Source organism: Muntiacus reevesi, chromosome 5, assembly GCF_963930625.1.
Source record: "Muntiacus reevesi chromosome 5, mMunRee1.1, whole genome shotgun sequence".
Lineage (NCBI taxonomy): Eukaryota > Metazoa > Chordata > Mammalia > Artiodactyla > Cervidae > Muntiacus > Muntiacus reevesi.
Window position 1 is genome coordinate 9,520,458 of NC_089253.1, and position 20,847 is coordinate 9,541,304.

Below are 20,847 nucleotides of genomic sequence, written 5' to 3' on the forward strand. Positions count from 1 at the left end.
TCTTGGGAGTCACTTGGACAGCAAGGAGATCAAACCAGTCAATCTTAAAGAAAATCAACCCCAAATACTCACTGGGAGGATTGATGCTAAAGCTGAAGCTCCAATACTTTGGTTACCTGATGTGAAGAGCTAACTTATTGGAAAAGACCCTGATGCTGGGAAAGATTGAAGGCAAAAGGAGAAGAGGGCGGCAGAGGATGAGATGGTTAGATTGCATTACCGACTCAATGGACATGAATTTGAACAAACTCTGGGAGACAGTGGAGGAGAAAGAATCAGACACAACTCAGCAACCGAACAAGAACAGCGCGATGTATAAAAGACCTTGTCGATACTGAGATACATGGTAGACATGGGGGTCATTGAAACAAATCCCCCTTCTCATGGAGCTTAAATTGTAGTGGAAACTCACAATAAACAAGCAAACATGAAAATTTTAAAAATTAATTTGAGATGATTATGATTATAATGAAAACAAAATACAGTGATAAATAGTGACCAGAGATGCTGTTTTATTCATTTTTATTTTGTATATTTTTACCTTAATTTAAAAAGTCAAAGTGATAGGTGAATATAGTTTAGAAAAATTAAATCCCCAAATAAATATATCGAGCAGGGAGAGGAGAGAGAAGGGGGCTTCTCTCTCGTGGAGGTGATCCCTGAGCTGAGACCTGGATTATGAGGAGACAGCTATAAAAACACCCAGGAAAAGCATATCAGGCAGAGGAAACAGAAACCCAAAGGTAGAGGTGCAGAGGCGCTTGGTCCACAGGTTCATGGAACAGAAGAAAAAGACAATTTGGTTGAGACGAATTGAACAAAAGGATGAGAGGTAGGAGGGGAGACTGTAGACGTAGGCAGAAGCCAGATCAAGTAGGATCTTATAGAATATGGCAAGACTATTGGCTTCGTTTAGTTACAGTGAAAGTCCATGGACAGGGTTGAATTAAACAAGGAAGAAATATGGACTGATTTGCATTTTTAAAAGATGATTCCATTTTCTGGCTAGAGAATGGAGTATAGAGGACTAACAGGGAAAATATGAGGCTGGAATGGCAGTCCAGATGAGTGATGATAGTGGCTTAGAGTAGGATCACATGAGTAATAATGGTGAAATTCAGGATTTATTTCAGAGGAATTTGTTCAGAATTTCCAGAATTTGTTGATGAATTGGGTTTGGGGAGTGAGGTAAAAGCAGAAACTAGAATGATCCCTAGGTTTGGACTCGAATTCCTGGCTATATGGTGGTGCTGTTTACTGAGATAGGAAAGATTGCAGTTGGAATACATTTGGGGGATTTGGTTTTGATGTGTTAAGTATGATAGACCCATGAGACAACCATATGGAGATGTCTTGCTTGGCTATTACAGGATATGTCTGTTTTCCCTCTCACAAAGCATAACCAATTGCTTGGCTGAGTTAGACATCTGCATGAAAAATCAGCAGACACTATGCCAGAACCAGGTGCCTTTATAATGTATTTGCAATTTTTTTCTAAGAGTTGATTCAGAAGACCATGGTGGGTATTCCTGGGACACCTATACTATTGATATATTCTAAGATGTGTCTGAACAGCTGTGGTTGGTAAAGAAAGTAGCTTCCCAGAACAGAGTTATATTTGACGAAAAAAAAAAAACTTTCCAACTATATTTTCCACTTGGCATGTAGATAGAATATGACATGCTATGAAGATACAATACAGTCTAGTTGGAAAGTGTTTCTTAGTCTTGCTAATGAAGAAAGGTTTTATTTTTATTCTCTTTCAGATTCTGGTTCATAGATTTATAGCTCTTAGAATTAGGAGGATCTCAAAGAACAATGGGTTTAACTCCTGATTTCAGGCACACAAAGTATCAAGGTAACAAATGCCTAGACAAATCACACCAGTTTTTGTAGTCGTTCTCTGCCTTTGAGAACTGGGATTTTTCTTTGACAGTCTTACTTTGCACATTCAGGTCTTAAAAAACAAATTTCAGCTAAAAATAAGTAAAAATGAAATAAGTTAAATACAGACAAATAGTAAAATTAATTCTATTCACTAAGATGCTTCCTTATATGAAAACTGTGCTTTGAAAGTGAAAACCACGATACCCTGCCCTAGCGTTTAAACATCTCACCCAGGATATTATTTTGCTTTTCTAACACAAAGTTCTTAGATTAATTTCTGTCCTGTCTGATCTATATAAGAAGAGTGGGAATTAACAAGGTTTTTGATACTGCTTTTAGCTAAGTTCTTTCCGTTAATCAAACTCTATTATAATGGCTTTCTCATTTTCAGACTCATTCCTATAGCTATTCTCTTACTGGCTGATGGGTCTGTTACCTTTTTGGAAGCTCCCCTAAGCTAAGTTCATTACCAAACTATGATCTCCCCTCAGTTATAAATCTGACCCTCCCACTAGTCTATTCCCAAGACCATCTCCCCTAACTATAAAGCAGAGATATTACGACACATTGAAACAAAGAAACCAAGGAAGTAAAATTATTTGAAAGTCAAGGAAGCAGTCACATCCATAACAAAACTAAAAAACAATCACCATTGTCTACGTTCAGAACAATTGTTCAGTTGCTAAGTTGGGTCTGACTCTTTGCCACCCCGTGGACTGCAGGGCAGCAGGCTTCCCTGTCCTTCACTATCTCCCAGAGTTTGCTCAAATTCACATCCAGTAAGTCAGGGATGCCACCCAACCAATCCTCTATTGCCCTCTTCTCCTCCTGCCTTCAATCTTTCCCAGCATCAGAATCACCAGAAACCAAAAAGAGGGAAGTTATTTCAACAACAGCTTGCTGACATATTCCACCCTTTCTTGTCACGGGCTCTCTGTCCCATTTCTGCACCAAAAATCTGAAGGTTTTTTTTTTGCTGAGCCTTTCAAGGTAACATTAGAGCTCGTGTTTTGCATAAAAACTCAATTTAGCTTGTGCTCTCTGGAAATGTTAGCTCAACTCAGGTCTTGCATTTGTACAAGACAAGTCTGATTCTTATAACTAAGATTCCTTATCGAGTGACTGGAAAACTTCCCTTCTCAGCATCACGGCGTGCATGCACGCTCAGTCACTTCAGTCGTGTCCAACTCTTTCCAACACTATGAACTGTATCACACCAGGCTCCTCTGTCCAGGGGATTCTACAGTCAAGAATACCGGAGTGGGTTGCCATGGCCTCCTCCAGGGGACTCCCTGTCCTAGAGATTGAACCCACATCTAGGTACATCTCCTGCATTGCAGGCAAAATCTTGACTGCTGAGCCATTGGGAAAGCCCCCTCTGCATCATTAACGCAGAACAAAAGCTGGAGCCACAGACTGCATTACTTTTGTCTTCATGCCTTCAGTCAAGATAAAGAGCCACTGTCATCAGAAAAGAATGTTCTCCTTACAGTTTAACTTGTCACCTTCAGAGACACAATAAACCAGCTCTATTCAAGAATCATAGCCTATTATTCTTTTCTCTCCTTCCGCAACCAGAAAGGGCTCTCTACTTCCCAACAAAATAACAACTACCTCAACGCTAATATAGGAATCAACTATCATCTTTAATCTATTTTATGACCATGCTAGTCCCTTTGGTCTTCCCTTGGGACTTCTACCTGATTCTTTTAAACAATTTTACATTTCAACTGGAGAATTTTACAGTGTATTTAACTTTCTGACTTACTGTGTATATTTAATAATCTCTTGAAAAGCTGAAGTGCACTTACTGGAATTCTGGAATTTCCGACTTTTCCTCCTCTCTTTTTTCCTTTTCTGAGATGCAAGTCTTGGTGATGAGCAGAAGAAGAAAATATAGACTGATTGGACATAGCCTTTGGAGCCAGGTACTTCTGGTCTAGTTATTCAACTTTTCTCTTGGTCTAGTTATTCAACTTTTCAAAGTTTGATTCCCGAGAATGGTAACACTCTGTCTTATGGAATGTTGTGAAGACCAAAAGAGATGCGGAAAGTCTCCAGTCTTGCGCCAACAAGTTGATTATACAAGTAGAGTTTGTATATTCCAAGTTCCTATGGAGTTTGAGAGTTGGATACTAGTTAACAGAAAATACTAATCCCAGATTTCCCTGATAATAAAAATTTCTTATCCTATTGGTTAAAAACACAATTTTTGGTTACATCTCAGACTTGGAGGAGAAACCGAAGGAACTCCAAGCCTTGGGAGCCAAGAAATTGTACTTTTAATAAACATTCCTTTATAATTCATACCATTAGAAAAGTTATGGAAATACTCATATAGATTATCATTATCTGTCATGTCCTATAATTACAAGCAAAATCAAAATAAAATAATCTTATAAAATTGGAAATCCACTATACTTCAATAAATAGTACATACATATATAAGTACATAAAATTTTAAAATAGCCACTTTAATAATTTGATCTTGCAATGTGCAAAGCTTCATTATGTTCATAATTAAATCATACAGTTGAATATTTTAACTGCAATTTACACCAAATATTTAAACTTTTAGTCCATCTGTCTTTTTCTCTGTAAGTTCCACAAAACAGTCAAACTTCACCATCATTAGTGAATAAAATGAAACCACTCTTGGCTTTAACTGATTTAGTATCAACAGAATAAGAGGCAAGAACAGTGTAAAGCATTTTGTAATGTACAGCACTACATAAATGTTGGTTATAATAATTATTAACTGTTATAATTATAATAATAATGACCTACATCTACAAGACTTGACTTGTGAGTTAACCACCTAGGTGCACTTTAATAGGTCTTTAGCAAATCTCTCTAAGCTTTGCAGAGCCAAAGCTTGGAATATTATGCATAAAAACAGTATAAAATCTCTTCTTGCCTGAACCCAAATTAATTTTTTAAAATTCTTTCTTTTTTTAGGTGTTTTCTAGGTAAATGTACATTTTAGGTTATGTTTTGCAATGCATTTAGATACCTTTGTGGTTTTCAGTGTTTGGCACTTGGGTAAACATTTCTATATTTCATTCAGAGATAACACTGTGGATGTGATTATTCTCTCCTTGTGCTGTATGTGGCAGGGACCCAGAGAAGTGAGAAAATGAGGAGAAATGTGTGAGAAAAGAGTTAGGTAGATCCATATAGCAGGAGCAGCTCTTTCCAAATGAATGACCATTGAACGTGTAGCATTTACTGAGCACTTCCTAGGAGCCAGCTACTGTCCTTCTGGCCTGAACACAACTACTAATTGCTCTGTTGGTTCTCTGGTCTGTTTTGTCTCTGAGCCCTGTGATCAGCCTGAGGCATGACAATTGGTGGTGACTGGTGGATACTTTTCTGTTAAAAGAGCCAGACTGCTCATGGTTGCCCTGGCGGCAGCTACCACACCATGCTTGATGCTGTATCAGAACTGCTTATCAATTTTCTACCTTATGACTATGGTTATCTCATATCAATGTGCTGCTGCTGCTGCTGCCAAGTCGCTTCAGTCGTGTCCGACTCTGTGCGACCCCATAGACGGCAGCCCACCAGGCTCCACCGTCCCCGGGATTCTCCAGGCAAGAACACTGGAGTGGGTTGCCATTTCCTTCTCCAAGGCATAAAAGTGAAAAGTGAAAGTGAAGTCGCTCAGTCGTGTCCGACTCTTCGCGACCCTATGGACTGCAGCCTACCAGGCTCCTCCATCCATGGAATTTTCCAGGCAAGAGTACTGGAGCGGGGTGCCATTGACTTCTCCCCATATCAATGTAACCATACACAAAAAGCTGATGGTTTATCTCGCTTTCATACACTGGAGTTAGTTTAAAAGGAACATACTTTAAGGCTGTTAAACAATTATTATTAGACAATATCTAGAGTATACCATCAGGTATTTGTTGATAAGGTGCTTACACATTATTTTTCACTTGTCTCCTACTAAAATAATCTTTTTTCTTATATTAGTTCTTTCCTATCACTGCATTTTTTTTCTGTAACATAGAGCTTAGGATACAACTACACATGTAGAAAGTACTCAAATGTCAGTTGGAATAAATGAACTAATTGCACTACAGAATCTTGTTGGTGATCATTTCTCTTCATTTGACATTACAGTAAGTGACACTGATGAAAATTTCTGTAACTTTAAAAAATCTGACATGTAGTGCTTTTACAAAGTCTTGAACTACCAGCCATATGAAAGTCTGAAGATGGTCATCGACAGTGATTAATTATACTCCAAATGTGTTGGATTAGGGTATTTTTCTTTCTCATTTCAGAAAAATTAGAAAATACTGAAATATGTAAGAGTCCAAAATAAAACAGTTTCTGGGGACTTCCCTGGTGGTCCAGTGGTTAAGACTCCATGCTTCCAGTGCAGGGGGTGCAGGTTTGATCCCTGGTCAGGGAACTAAGAGCCTACATGCTGCACAGAGCAGCCAAAGTAATAATAATAATGAATAATAAAAATAAAGCAAAGGATTTCTGCTACTTTTAGTGTATGTGTATTCTATATGACTGCTGGGAATTTTATACTTTCTTTGGAATTATTCTTTCTTTTTCATTGTTTACATTTTGGTGTGCAGTATTCCAAACTTGGGCTTCTTTGGTGGCTCAGACAGTAAAGAATCCGCCTGCAATGCGAGAGACCTGGGTTTGATCCCTGGGTTGGGAAGATCCCCTGGAGAAGGATATGGCTACTCACTCTAGTATTCTGGCCTGGAGAATCCCATGGACAGAGGAACCTGACCGGCTACCGTCCATGGGGTCACAAAGAGTCAGACACAACTGATTGACTAAGCTCAGCACAGAAGCGTTCCAAATTTACTTTTATGCATTTGCACATTTTTTCCCATAAAAATAAGTGTACACTTATATTCCATTATAGTTCAATATAAGCATAATATCTCCCTTAATAAAGACGCTCATTTTTGATTGAATAGCTAGATGACTGATGAGAGTAAGAGGTAGAGATGGGGGCAATGTCTACAGGGAGACATCTGATAAGGAACTGGGAATTATTCTTCAGTTTCATAAATAGATATCTCTGTTTTCTACTTCAATTAAAATTAATTTACATCCATTTTAGGGTATTAGATACTATCCTTCACATCAGTGTTTCTCAGTCTTTAGAATACTTCATAATTGTCTGAGAAGCTTGTTTTTAAAATGTAGAGAATTTCCATCCCAATCCTCAGAGGTTTTGATTTAATAGCTACCCAGGCATTTCTCAGTTTTGATTAACTGGCATTTAACTCCACTTCCCATTTTCTTCCTAATTTCTTTTCAGTGGAATCTCCCTTTGTTTAGTCTTTGGAAGAGTCATCTGGGCCTGGGCTGTCGGCCCCATTGTTTGGAGGCTCCTTTTCAGAACTTTCAATCTAGAGCAGTGATGTAATGACAGAATTAGAAGGGATGGTCACAGCATCAGTGTACAGACAATGTCATTCCTACCTTATGACCTGTGTTGTGGCTCCTCTAAATCTTTCTTGGTTCCAATCTTCGGTTAATTCTGTGGACCCCAGATACCCTTCCAATCAACTCCTTGGTAGCATGAGCTGATTTCTATTATTTGTAGAACTATAGGGAACCATTATCAATATAAACGATACCAGTGAAATTTAGGAACTTGGGTTTTAGCAAGTTCTTCAAGTGATTCTGATGCAGGTGGATCCTTAAACTACATTTTGAGAAATACTATTGTATGTCTTAGGCTTCCAAGATGTCTCAGATGGTTAAAAAAAAAATCTGCCTGCAATACGGGAGACCCGGGCTTGATCCCTGGGTTGGGAAGATCACTTGGAGAAGGGAATGGCTACCCATGCCAGTATTTTTGCCTGGAGAATTCCATGGACAGAGGAACCTGGTGGGCTACAGTCCATGGAGTCACAAAGAGTCAGACACAATTGAGCGGCTACCACTTTCACTTCATTCTATGTCTCAAGTATTCTACATAGCTCCTGATGTTATGATATTCATGAAAGAGACACTCAGTAAATGCTTGCCAAGGACTTCCTTCCAGTGGTTAAGATTCTGCCTTCCAGTGCAGGGGCTATGGGTTCATTCCCTGGTCCCATCCACCACAACTAGAGAAGCCCACATACCACAACAAAAGAGCCTCTGCACTGCAACTATGACCCAAAGCAGCCAAAAATAAAATAAATATTTTAAAGTAAAAGCTTGCTAGATGAATGAATGGACAATAGATGAATAGATGATGGATTCCTTGTAAACTAATGCTAGACTTCTGCCAAGTAGACGTAAGAATATTGATGTTGTTTCCTAGTTTTCTTGTTAGGTATATGTGTTTGTTTTACTTTACTATAGTTGAAAAATCACAATGCAGTTTAGAAAAGATATGATAGTCAGAAACTGGCAGGAAAGAATTCATGGTATAAATAGTATCTCATCAACAATGAAGAAATGAGACTTTATAGGTGTTGTCATAGGTTTTTGGTTGGCTTTGTTTTTGTTTTTCTTTCTGGAGGATGGCATAGGTCTTTGACATTTCGTACATTTCTTCAGTATTTTACATACTAAAGAAAAACAGTAAACCCATGAAAACAGCTGATTAAAATCTCCTTTTCTTGCTTAAGTAGGTTGAAAAGTAGGCCAGTAGTTAACAGACTTTTTCGTGACTTTGACCTTGATGGGAGCTTCTCCAAAAGCTGTGCAAAGGCCTTGCTATCATTAGTTTTCTTTGTAGGGCTTTTTCATTTGTGATTTCCTCAGCATTCCAAGAAGTCCTTATAAGTGCTAGCGAATGGTCTTCATCAGAATCTTCTTTTAATTTACAGATAGAGTCCTCTTTATAGCTCATAGGTCCTTAAGAAATGTGGGTACTTACCTGTGTACCCCAAAGACTGAGACTTAGTTGACATTAATTTATGTTTATAATTTTGGCCATCGTTCCCCACTACTAACTTCTCACGCTTTTTGATTTGAGAGGCCGTGTGAGGTGGTGGGACAGATACTGACTTAAGAACTTGGATACAGAGTTTGAATCTTGTTTTTACAACAATCCAACCATAATGATGGATTTACTTGTCTGTCTTTTCTCACCACTTGGACAGGGATCATGTTTTCTTTGCCTTCTTATTCTTTCCACCTGGCATATAACTCGTCCTCCACTAATGTTTACTTAATGAAGCTTGAATGAATTTCTAATCTTGGGCAGCTCACAGTCTTCCTGGATTTCAGATTTCTCATTTGTAAAATAGACCAGTTGCTCTCTAGCATTATTTCCAGGTCTGACATTCTGCGATTACATGATCTGTGTATACTGAAGCCAACTTCCCTAGGTAAACTCTCTTGTTTGGGGCATTGAGAAATGGCATTGCATTATTTGCTTTATTATGAGTGGCTTCTTCATCTCTGAGTCATTCTTACTGAAAACAGTTTCAAAGAGCCTGCACAATTGCTGTATATTTAGTGTGGAATAACTTGGAGAACAGCCCATTTGATATTTACTTTTATAGTTTGAGGCAGAGCTCTCTGCTCCATGGGGACTGCTGAGATATTTCACGTAGCTTCTTAAAGACATCTTCCATCTTGAGGAGTTTGATACTTAACTGATTAGACTGACTTGGCTGCATTTCAGCCTGTTTGTCAGTCTGCTAATAAGAGTTCAGATTCTAGGGCATCCATCTGCCCATAACATACTACAGTTTTTCTTTACCCCTTTAAAGTAGAGAAATTCGCATGGAGAATCATAGAAACACCAGGGCTACAATCATGATATCAACAGTGTAGATGTAGTGTGGGAAGGACCTAAGGTTTGTTGGAAGGGCTTCAATAAATGCCTGAATGGGGTATAGTGGGGGAAACATCTAATGAGACAGGATTCTGAATTCTCCTCATTCCAGCTTCAACCATCTCAATTATGAGCAAACCTACTTCTGTCCTTTTTACATGCTGATCTTCTGAATACATTTATTTCAAAACATTTTCTGTAGCTAAATAGAAGTTTGACCTCTCAATGTAGTCTACTTTGTCATTTATGATCAAGAGGCTGAAGAGGATAAGGGATTTTCTCTTGAGAGAGGTAACTGAAAGATTCAGACTCACTACTAATTTTCAAAACAAGGATGTTCAGGAAAAGAAATGTCAGAGATCTGGAGGTATAGACAGAAAAGCCTGCAGTAAGAGAATGTTCAACTTTTCTAATTTACAAAGCACTGATACATACACGTCATTGGATCTCCACGACAGATTTCAGAGCAAACACTGCAGGTGATTTTTTTTCTTTGTTTGGACTGCACTGGTCTTCATTGTGTGTGGGGACTTTCTCTAGTTGTAGCAAGGTGGGTTTACTCTCTAGCTGGATGCGTGGGCTTCTTGTTGGACGGGTTCTCTTGCTCTGGACCGGGAGCCCTAGGGGCTTGAGTCTCAGTTGTTCTGGTGCATGGACTTAGTTGCCCCAGGCATGTGGAAACTTCCCGGATCAGGGATGGAACCGGTGTCCCCTGCATTGGCAGGCGGATTCTGAACCACTGGACCACTGGGAAAGTCCAGGGCGGGTGTTAGTAACCCCAATTTATGGATGAGGAACCTGACACTGGGTAAGGTCAAGTGGCAGGCACAAGGCCATCAAGTGTGTGCGGGAGCCTGGCCTGGGCCTCACGTCTTCTGACCTTGAACCCAGAGCTCTTTGTATTGCACCACACTGCTGACTACAGACAGACAGATGACAAACAAGGGTGTCAACATATCTGGGAGACATGAGTTGGTCGTGGGTAGAGGATTCACACACATTCTGGTGCCTCAGGATATGATTTGGCAACCGTGTACTTTTCCCCAGTCAAGCTGACGTTGCTCACAGTCTGAATCATGCGCATTGCTACCGTTGGGGGAACATCTGAGCATACTTCTCCATGTGCTATTTTAACAACATCCATTTGCTAATAAGAAGACAAAATCATCCTAGTAGATTATAAGGAAACCTGCCTTTTGGTTTTGTCAGACTTCTGTTCCTGCTGCTTAAAAATCTTTTTGGTATTTATCAGAATTTTCTTGGCCAACACGTTTAGTGTGCACTTAATTAGGTTTTATATTAAAGTCTAATTTTTTTTAATGTCATTTTCTTTTCTCCTCCCATCTCCTACTCTTATCTACCTCCCTAAAAATTATTCACTATTCTAAATGTAAAATATCTTTTCAAGGATAAAAAAGAAAATGTAAAAAAAATGAATTTATAACCTTACAACATAGGATTCAATATTTAGTAATAAATTGAAAGAGTTTAGAGACTAGATTATAAAAATGAGAGAACATTTGAAAAGAAAAACTAGGCTTTTAGGAGGAACAACTGTGTGGTTCTTTTCAATGCTATGTATAAACTAGGTTGAAGTTTGAGATTAAAAGTCACATTTATCTGTAGGAAAAGGTTTTAAGGCCTTTAAAGGTGTAAAGCTAATAAACTGTGTAAAGAGCTGGGAAACCCTTAAACTAATTTTATAGAACAAAACTCAGAATATTTAATTAGGTCATCTTAGGATAATATAAGCATATTATTTGAGAAATTGCTACTGTGTTCATAAGCTAGGGTTAATTGATAAATTGCATCTTAAAGTTGTTTAGGTGTCTTTGACTTCTGTGAGCCAGATGGAAATAGGATAATTATTTTGAGTGGGGAGTAGAAAAAGAAAATGATCATGGAGATGAGGTCAAATCTTTCCCTTTTCTTTGTCTAAGAGAGAAAAATACATGAGGTCTTCTACAACAGACCCTTCAGTATAGCAGATCCTTCTGTCTCCTAAGATTAAGTACAGATGAGAAAGACAGAAGTAACAACTTCTTAAATGAGATATAAATTCATTTCTCTCCTACATGAATGAAGTCTGGAAGTAAACAGTCCGGGTTTGGTAAAGTAGATCTACAATTGTCAAAGCCACAGATTCTTTTCACCCTCTTGCTCTGCCACCCACAGCACAGGGCTTCTACCTGATGATACAGAATCGTTGCTGGAGCTCCAGCCATCACAGTTTGTTTCCGGTTCAAATGAAGGAGCTAGAGATGAAGAAGAAACCTGCATTATTTCCCATTATTAAGGAGTCTTCTGGGAAATTCCAAAGAATAATTCTACTAACATTTCATTGATTAGAATTTAGTTTTATAGACATACCTAAAACCAGAGATGGTTTTTTGCTTTTTTTTTTTTTGGAGTGGCTATAAACCCAGCCTAAATCAAGCTTCCATCACCAAGTAAAGACGAAGGAGTGATATCTGGGATTATGTCTGACACAAGTCCTTTTTTTCCTTCATCACCATTTTGGTTAGTCAGTCACTTGAGCTTATGCTGCTGGAGTCTGCATGAAATCCCTTGTTTTCCCAGTCTGGACTAAAGTGTAAATAAATAGCTTATTTCTTTTTTTCCTCCTACAACTTGCTAGGAAATGCATTTTAAGACATTGTTCAGTACTAGATGCAGGTTGCTCCTTGTGGAACTCCAGAAGAACTGAAACTCAGAATAAAACTCTGTAGAATCATCACTATATTCCTAAATATATGAACATAAATGTAAATGTTATTTAAAGTGATAGGCATACAAATAACCATATTTCAAGCTGGTATGAACCTGTGTGTACCATGAGATTTTTCTGAGAAAAATAGCCACATGCAGTTCAAATCTAAATAAGGAAAACATCTCTAAACATCCTGTAGCTTGTTTTCTAGCAAGGATCATGAGAATATTAGCGGACACCAGAAAGAATTTGACTGTTCCTAGTCTTAACTTCAAGAAGAGTCATGGCAGTCAAGACCTGTATACCCTGGGTTAAAGATGTCAAAACAACAATTAAGGGTAGAGATGACTGAACTTAAAAAAAAAATCACTGTTTAATCGTGTAAAGTTTTCTTACGGGGATCAGAGGTACCACTGCAGTTATCTCAGTGAATCTATTTTTGACTATCAATTCACAAAATACTGTTTGCTAATTTCCCTAACCTGTTTTTGGCTCCAAATTAATCATCACTGGTTTGCTAAACATATATATGTATCTATACATATATATGCAGATATATATATATAATTGAAGTTGATTTAAAATGTATTGGTTTCCAGTGTATAGCAAAGTTATTCAGTTACACATATGTATGCTTTTTCATATTTTTCCATTATAATTTATTATAAGATATTGAATTCATTTCCTTGTGGACCTTATTTATTTTATATATAGTAGTTTATATCTGCTAATCCCAAACTCCTACTTTGTCCCTCCCTGCCCCCTTCTCTAAAACTGTTTGCCTTTCCCCTTTGATAACCATAGATTTGTTTTCTATGTCCGAGTCTGTTTTGTAAATATGTTTATTTGTACCATCTTTTAGATTCCACATATAAGTGATATCATATGACATTTATCTTCCTCTAGTCTGACAAACATGTACTGAGTATCAAATGTGTTCCAGGCATTGTGCTAAGAGCTGAATAAAACAATCTCTGCTCAAGGAGTTCAGTTTGGTGATGACAAGTTGCTTATAATTTTCATCCTTAACGAAAGAATAATAGTAACATTGTATTCTGCAAACATGGAATCTGGGATTAAGAGATATGGTTGATACACCAAGAACAAAGTGAAAAAAGTACAGGCTTAAGATGCAGAAAACATCTGTTTGAAGTCACTACCTGTGCCCTTAAGCAGATTAGTTGCTGTTGTTTGTTGTGTCCAACTCTGCGACCCTATGGACTGCAGCATGCCAGGCTTCCCTGTCCATCACCAACTCCCAGCTTACTCAAGCTCATGTCCATTGAGTTGGTGATGCCATCCAACCATCTCATCCTCTGTCGTCCCCTTCTCCTCCCACCTTCAATCTTTCCCAGCATCAGGGTATTTTCGAATGAGTCAGTTCTTTGGTGGCCAAATTACTGGAGTTTCAGCTTCAGCATCAGTCCTTCCAATGAATATTCAGGACTGATTTCCTTTAGGATCGACTGGTTTGATCTCTTTGCAGTCCAAGGGACTCTCAATAGTCTTCTCCAAGCATCAGTTCTTCGGCACTCAGCTTTCTTCACAGTCCAACTCTCACATCCATACATGACCACTGGAAAGACCATAGCTTTGACTAGACAGACCTTTTTGGCCAAGTAATGTCTCTGCTTTTTAATATGCTATCTAGGTTGGTCATAACTTTTCTTCCAAGGAGCAAGCGTCTTTTAATTTCATGGCTGCAGTCACCATCTGCAGTGATTTTGGAGCCCCTGAAAATAAGGTCTGTCACTGTTTCCACTGTTTCCCCATTTGCCATGTGTAAACAGTTGCCGGCATGGAGCGAATTCTAGTTTTTCTATTTGAAGCTCTCTGGAACGTTTTTATCTCAAGTATTCTTTTTATCAAAGTATAGTTGATTTACAATGTTGTGCCAATCTCGGCTGCACTGCAAAGTGACTCTGTTATACACATATGTTCTTTTTTAAAAAAATTATTTTCTGTTATGGTTTATCACAGGATAGTGAGTATAGCTCCCTGTGCGATACAGCAGGACCTTGCTGTTTCTCCATCCTATATACAGTAGTTTACATCTGCTAATCCCAAACTCCCAGTCCTTACCTCTCCCATCCCCCTCTCCCGTGGCAACCCCAAGTCTGTCCTCTAAGTCCATGAATCTCTTTCTATTTTGTAGATAGGTTCATTTGTGCCATATTTCAGGTTCCACATGTAAGTGATATCATATGATCTTTGTGATATGATTTACTTCAGTTAGTATGGTAATCTCTAGGCCCGTCCACATTGCTGCAAATGGCATTATTTCATTCTGTTTATGGCTGAGTAGTATTCCATTGTATTTATGAACCACATCTTTTTTTACGTTGTTTCCATATCTTGGCTATTGTGACTAGTGCTACTATGAACAGAGGGATGCATATATCTTTTTGAATTATAGTTTTGTGTGGGCATATGCCCAGGAGTGAGATTGCTGGATCATATGGTAATTCTATTTTTAGTTTACTGAGGAATTTCCACATTGTTTTTCATAACGGCTGCATTTTCTTCAATAATTTTGATCTATGGTTCGTTGAATCCATGGATGTATAACCCGCTGATAAAGAGGGCCGAATGTGTGTATAAACTGCAAAATGATTACCACAATAATTTGGTTAATATCCATTAAATAACAGTTACAATTTGTTCCCCCTTGTGGTAAAAACTTTTAAGATCTGTTTTCTTAGCAACTTTCAAATATACAGGACTTTTTGTATAGCATTTTCTTTTTTTTTTTTTTGCTATAACTGTCATGTTGTACATTATATCCCCAGAACGTATTTATCTTTTAACAGGAATTTTGCACTCTTTGTCCATCTTCATCCAAAAATACTTGCAATTTTTCATTTTTTTTATATTTATATTTTTTTGATGGACAATATGTTCAAAATTTGGACAGTTTGAATAGAATCGTGTTTTGGCTTTTAATCTTTTAGAGCATTAGGAGTGAGTTCAAGTTCAGGCCAAGATAGAAACAGAAAATATAAAAGTAAAATTCAGAAAAGAAAAAAGAAAATTTGTCAAGGTAGAAGTATAGGATTTTTTTTTTCCTCTAAAAGTCTGAGAACTTAATACGTGACTTTTAAGCATGTAGATACAGGATGTGTAGGTCTCTATGTACTATCTGGTCCCACCTTCACATACATTAGGGGTGTGCCTTTCAGGCAGAGTCCATACATAGCAAGTTCTCTTTGGCCTAACTGGTATTTTCAGTTTAGTTCAGTCACTCACCCCATGAATCGCAGCACGCCAGGCCTCCTTGTCCATCACCAACTCCCGGAGTTTATCCAAAGTTATGTCCACTGAGTCGGTGATGCCATCCAACCATCTCATCCTCTGTTGTCCCCTTCTCCTCCTGCCCTCAATCCTCCCCAGCATCAGGGTCTTTTCAAATGAGTCAGCTCTTCGCATCATGTGGCCAAAGTATTGGAGTTTCAGCTTCACCATCAGTCCTTCCAATGATAACTGGTATTTTAGCCTGTCTAAAATAATATAATTAAATCAGTAGCCTCACAAGTAGAGAAGAGCCACAAATTAAGAAACTGGGAAAGCAAGATAACAGCAAAAAGTTTAGCACATTTCTGAAATATGAATAGCTTAAAGAAGATTACACAAGGGATTTAGGTGCTTTAAGTACTACACAGTTTTCATGTGGAAAATAGTCCATGTAGAAAATCTCTGTACTGTGTTCTGAAATAAAGAAGAATTTCTGAGACAAAATGATCTCCAAGAAGAAAACCATGATAAGGGTTTTTTTCTTGAAGAAGTGTTCCTATTGATTTGGGCAATCAGTAAAAGTGTAATGATGCTCTTGTAATGTCTCCCAACATGGCTGGCCAACATTGAGGGTTTCTTAATAATAACAATAAATATAAATTATAATAACAAAATTAATTGAAGAGGTAAATAATGTATATCTGGAAAAATTAGAGAATAGGGAAGAATTTTGAACTGTGAGGTCCAAACAAGCATTATGGAGGATCAGACTAGGGAAAGATTGGTGTTATCTTGAGTCACCCAGCAGGGAGGACTTCACAGAGGGACGCTGGGGCGAGACCAATAAGATGATCCCTGGAATGGAGTTAGGGCCTTACAGGTCCAAGGAAATCACATGAGCTATAAAGAGTAATTTAATACAAACAAAATGCCATCCCTCTAACTCCTTCCTCTCCCATAGTAAGGCTATAAAGGCTCCTAGTGTTGTCTAGTCCTTTTTTTTTTTTGATCAATGGGGGAACTGTGACATGTATGTGTATGCGCGTGTGTGCGTGTGTATGAAAGTCATTAATAGTGCTCTTTCCCTTCATCTGAGTGTGGAATCAGCTGACAGAACAAATAACTAGAGGTTAAAATAGCAGCTATATTAGTGGTGGTTGTTGTTCAGTCGCTGAGTCAAGTCCAACTCTTTGTGACCCTAAGGACTACAGCATGCCAGGCTTCCCTGTCCATCAACCTTAGAGCTTGCTCAAACTCATGTCCGTTGAGTCGGTGATGCCATCCAACCATCTCATCCTCTGTAGCCCCCTTCTACTTCTGCCCTCAATCTTTCCCAGCATCAGGTTTTTTTTTTCCAGTGAGTTGGCTTTTTTTATTACTGGTAAAAAGCTAAATTGAAAGACAGAGCTTTGTTATGTGGCTACACTTCATTGCCTAATTGGGTAGACTTACTCATTTAGACATGGTTCACTGGAGACTCATGCCTCCCTAAGAAGGTCCTGGCCCCTTACCATTTAGCAGAGACAGACCAGACAGACAAGGTCTCTGCAGGCAGGCAGCTCCAACCAGGTGAAGCCTACACGGGGCTAGAGGTAGAATGAGTTGACCGAGGCACCTAGGGTGCAAAACTCAAGGAGGCCCTCACTCTCAGCTCATGACCATGTCTGTCTCCTGACCCTGAGGGCGCGGGCCTTCTTCACTTTTGTGCCTCAGGTGCCTCCCTGGCCTCCCACTATCCTGGCTCCACCTGCACGTCCATTTGTTTTTCCTGAACTCACTAATCAGGTGAGTACATCCCTCCTCTCGCCCTACAGAGAGTGACTGCAGAGGGAAAGAGAGGCCAGAGGTGTGACCTAGTGGAGATGTTCACACATGAAAAGAGGCTAGGGGAAAGGAGTCTCCCCTAAAAATGATTACAGAGGGACTTCCCTTGCGGTCCAGTTGTTAGGACCTCATGCTTCCCCTGTAGGGCCCATGGGTTCCATCCCTGGTTGGGGACCTATGATCCCACAGGCCACACAGCACAGTGCAGCCAAAAAAAGAAAAGAAAAAAAAGGATCATAGAAGTTAGAAGTAAGGGATTTTTGCCAAGGCTATACAACCAGTGATGACCAGAACACAGGATTCCTGATTCCTGTTTGTAAAAAAAAAAAAAAGAAAAATGATATTATGCAGCTTTGAGTGATTAAACCCATTCACCAGAGCACTCAATTAACCAGGCCTTCTATAACTGCATGCATGCTCAGCTGCATCTCACTCTCTGTGACCCCATGGGCTGCAGCCCACCAGGCTCCTCTGTCCACGGAATTCCCCAGGCAAGAATCCTGGAGTGGGTTGCCATGCCCTCCTCCAGGGGATCTTCCCGACCCAGGGATTGAACCCATGTTTCCTGCATCTCCTGTCTTGGCAGGTGGGTTCTTTACCACTGTGATCCCTGTTATTGTTAAACTGTTTTGTTTTTATGACTCCTTTGGCAACTTAAGCAGATTATACATTGAATTATATGTAAACTCACACAGGGCATAGTAGGTTGGATGTAGATATGTAGATATGTACACATATCCCCCCTATAGATATGTCCACATCTCTAACATGAGAAGATCACCTTATCTGGGGGGAAAAAAAGAAAAAAAAGGTCTTTGCATATGTAATTATATTGAGGATCCAAACACGCGATCCTCTTTGACCATCTGTGCGTGCGTGCTAAGTTGCTTCAGTCGTGTCCAATTCTGTGCGACGCTATGGACCGTAGCCTGCCCTACCCCTCTGTCCAAGGGGATTTGCCGGGTAGGCGCTAAACCCAAGTGTCCTTTTAAGAACCGTGCAAAGGGAAGACAGGTGGAGAAGAGGAGAAGGTCATGTGAAAGTGGAGACAGAGAAGGAAGTAAACGCAGCCACAAGCCAGGGAACACGCGGAGCCACCAGACACTGGAGGAGGCAAGGAAGGATTCTCCCCGAGGCGCTCAGGAGGGAGTGCGGCCCTGCCAGCGCCTTGATATTGGACTTCTGGCCCCAAGAACTGTGAGAGAATAAATGTGTGTTGTTTTTAAGCCACCAAATTTGGGTTAATTTACTACAGCAACCCAGGGAAACAAACCTAGGGCACAGACATATTTGAAAAGCCCCGTATTAATCATTTTCTCAAAACTTCACGGCTTAAGCCAGCATCTCACACGGTTTCTGTGCATCAGGAATTTGGGAACAGCCTGGCTGGGTCGTTCTGGCTCAGGATCTGTCCTGGGGCTGCAATCAAGATGTTGGTCAGAGCATCTGAAGACTTGGCTGGGGTGCTGGATGATCTGCTTCCAAGATGGTCCCCTCGCAAAGCTGGCAAGGGAGTGCAGGTTGGTGGCGAGAGGCCTGCGTTTTTCGCCACGTGGAGCTCTCCGTTAGACAGAGTGTTCTCGTGACATGGTGACAGACTTCTGCCAGAGTGAGTGAGCCAACAGACAGCAACGTGAAGCTGCAATGCTTTTTATGCTCAAGTCTGAGAAGACACACGCCATCATTTCCTCAAGGTTCTATTGACCACACAGGCCATTCCTGTTCACTGTGAGAGGGGTTGAGATGCCAGCATGAACACCAGGAGATAAGGATCGCTGAAATCCCTTATGGACGTTGGCTAGCACAAGTCTCAAGTTTTTCAGGGTATTTTTGTTGCTGTTTTTTAGTTGTTTCCAGTTCTTTTCTACTGCAGCACTCCAGGCTTTCCTGTCCTTCACTATCTCCCAGAGTTGGCTCAGACTCATGTCCATTGAATCAGTGATGCCATACAACCATCTCATCGTCTGTCACTCCCTTTTCCTCCTGCCCCCAATCTTTCCCAGCATCAGGGTTTTTCCAATGAGTTGGCTCTTCACATCAGGTGGCCAAAGGATTGGAGGGTCAGCTTCAGCATAAGTCCTTTTAAAGAGTATTCAGAGTTGATTTCCTTTAAGATTGACTGGCTTGATCTCTTTGCTGTCCAAGGGACTCTAAAGAGTCTTATTCAGCACCACAATTTGAAAGCATCAATTTTTTGGTGCTCAGCCTGCTTTATGGTCCAGTTCTCACATCTGCAGGGGCTTCCCTGCCAACTTGGATGGTAAAGAATCTGCCTGCAATTCGGGAGAACTGGGTTCAATCCCTGGGCCAGGAAGTTCTCACTTCTATATGTGACTACTGGAAAAACCATAGCTTTGACTATACGGACATTTGTGGACAAAGTGATGTCTTTGCTTTTAATAGGCTAGCTATTATTTAATGGCTAGCACAAGGGTATTTAGGAACCAGAATATTTCCTCCATAGCCACTTAAATTATCTATATTTAATTCATAATGCTGAACTATATAAAATACTTTTTAGAGTGATAGAGTTGAGTTATACAAGTTACTCACATATTCAATTTAATTTACTTTTATATTTCAGGTTGAACCATATGAAATTAGTGATTTTTGTGGGTAAATAATTACCCAACATCAGTAACTTCGTGTTTTTAACATACTACTTATAAAGATAGGACTATGAACTGACACTTTAGATCAGTTTTTAAGCAGTTATAAAAACACTTGTCTTCCAAATCATTACTTAACCATATGTTTAAATGAACTAGAATAAACTATTCTGAAAGTACTCTGGTTATTTGAAATATTACTATAGCTTTGATGTCCCCATTATAGTTTTCTGTCCATGAGTCAAAGGGTCTGTGAGGGCATTGTACCATTGTGACTTCATGAAGAGTAATTTAACATCCCTGGCACCAATTTTCATCCTCCAAGAAAGAAGGAATTTGACTAGATGACATCCAGGCTGACTTTCTGTGTAAAAATGTTAAATAAATTTTTATACGCCATGTTGGAGCCACTACTGGTTCCTTCTTTAAACTCAAAGTAGGACAAATTGCATATTTAATAGAGTTGTAGGAAAGTCTTTAACTATATATGTTTATTGATTAACATAGAGGATTAATAGTTAAACTCAAGGTCCTTCATTTTTAGTAGCCCAGAGACTTCCTCCCTCCTTTGTTCTCTAGAAAGCATAGACCGCCCTTCAGTAAATCAATTTTCTTAATTTGACTTGCTATATTTGACAACATTTCTTGGGTTCACATATTTTCTCTGTGCCAAGTACTGCATTTTTCATTTCCCACAGAATCAGGACAAACTGAACATCCCCTGCCGCGTCCAGGGCAGATCTGGCTAGATGTCAACTATGTTAATTGGTATAGAGAAAACAGCAGCCCTACTTTTATCTGATTAAAAATCCCCACAAACA

The 20,847-nt window shown here is 39.4% G+C and overlaps 1 long non-coding RNA gene across 1 annotated transcript in view; it reads right to left on the reverse strand.

Annotated features, from left to right (window-relative positions):
• Positions 1-3,702: 3,702 nt before the first annotated feature.
• Positions 3,703-20,847, reverse strand: part of LOC136169142 (uncharacterized) — a 32,858-nt gene continuing 15,713 nt past the window's right edge. The window contains exons 2-3 of the long non-coding RNA XR_010663385.1: positions 15,609-15,859; positions 3,703-3,999 (exon numbers count right to left, since the gene is read on the reverse strand). This is a non-coding gene — a long non-coding RNA (uncharacterized lncRNA). The remainder of the gene's footprint in view (positions 4,000-15,608; positions 15,860-20,847) is intronic.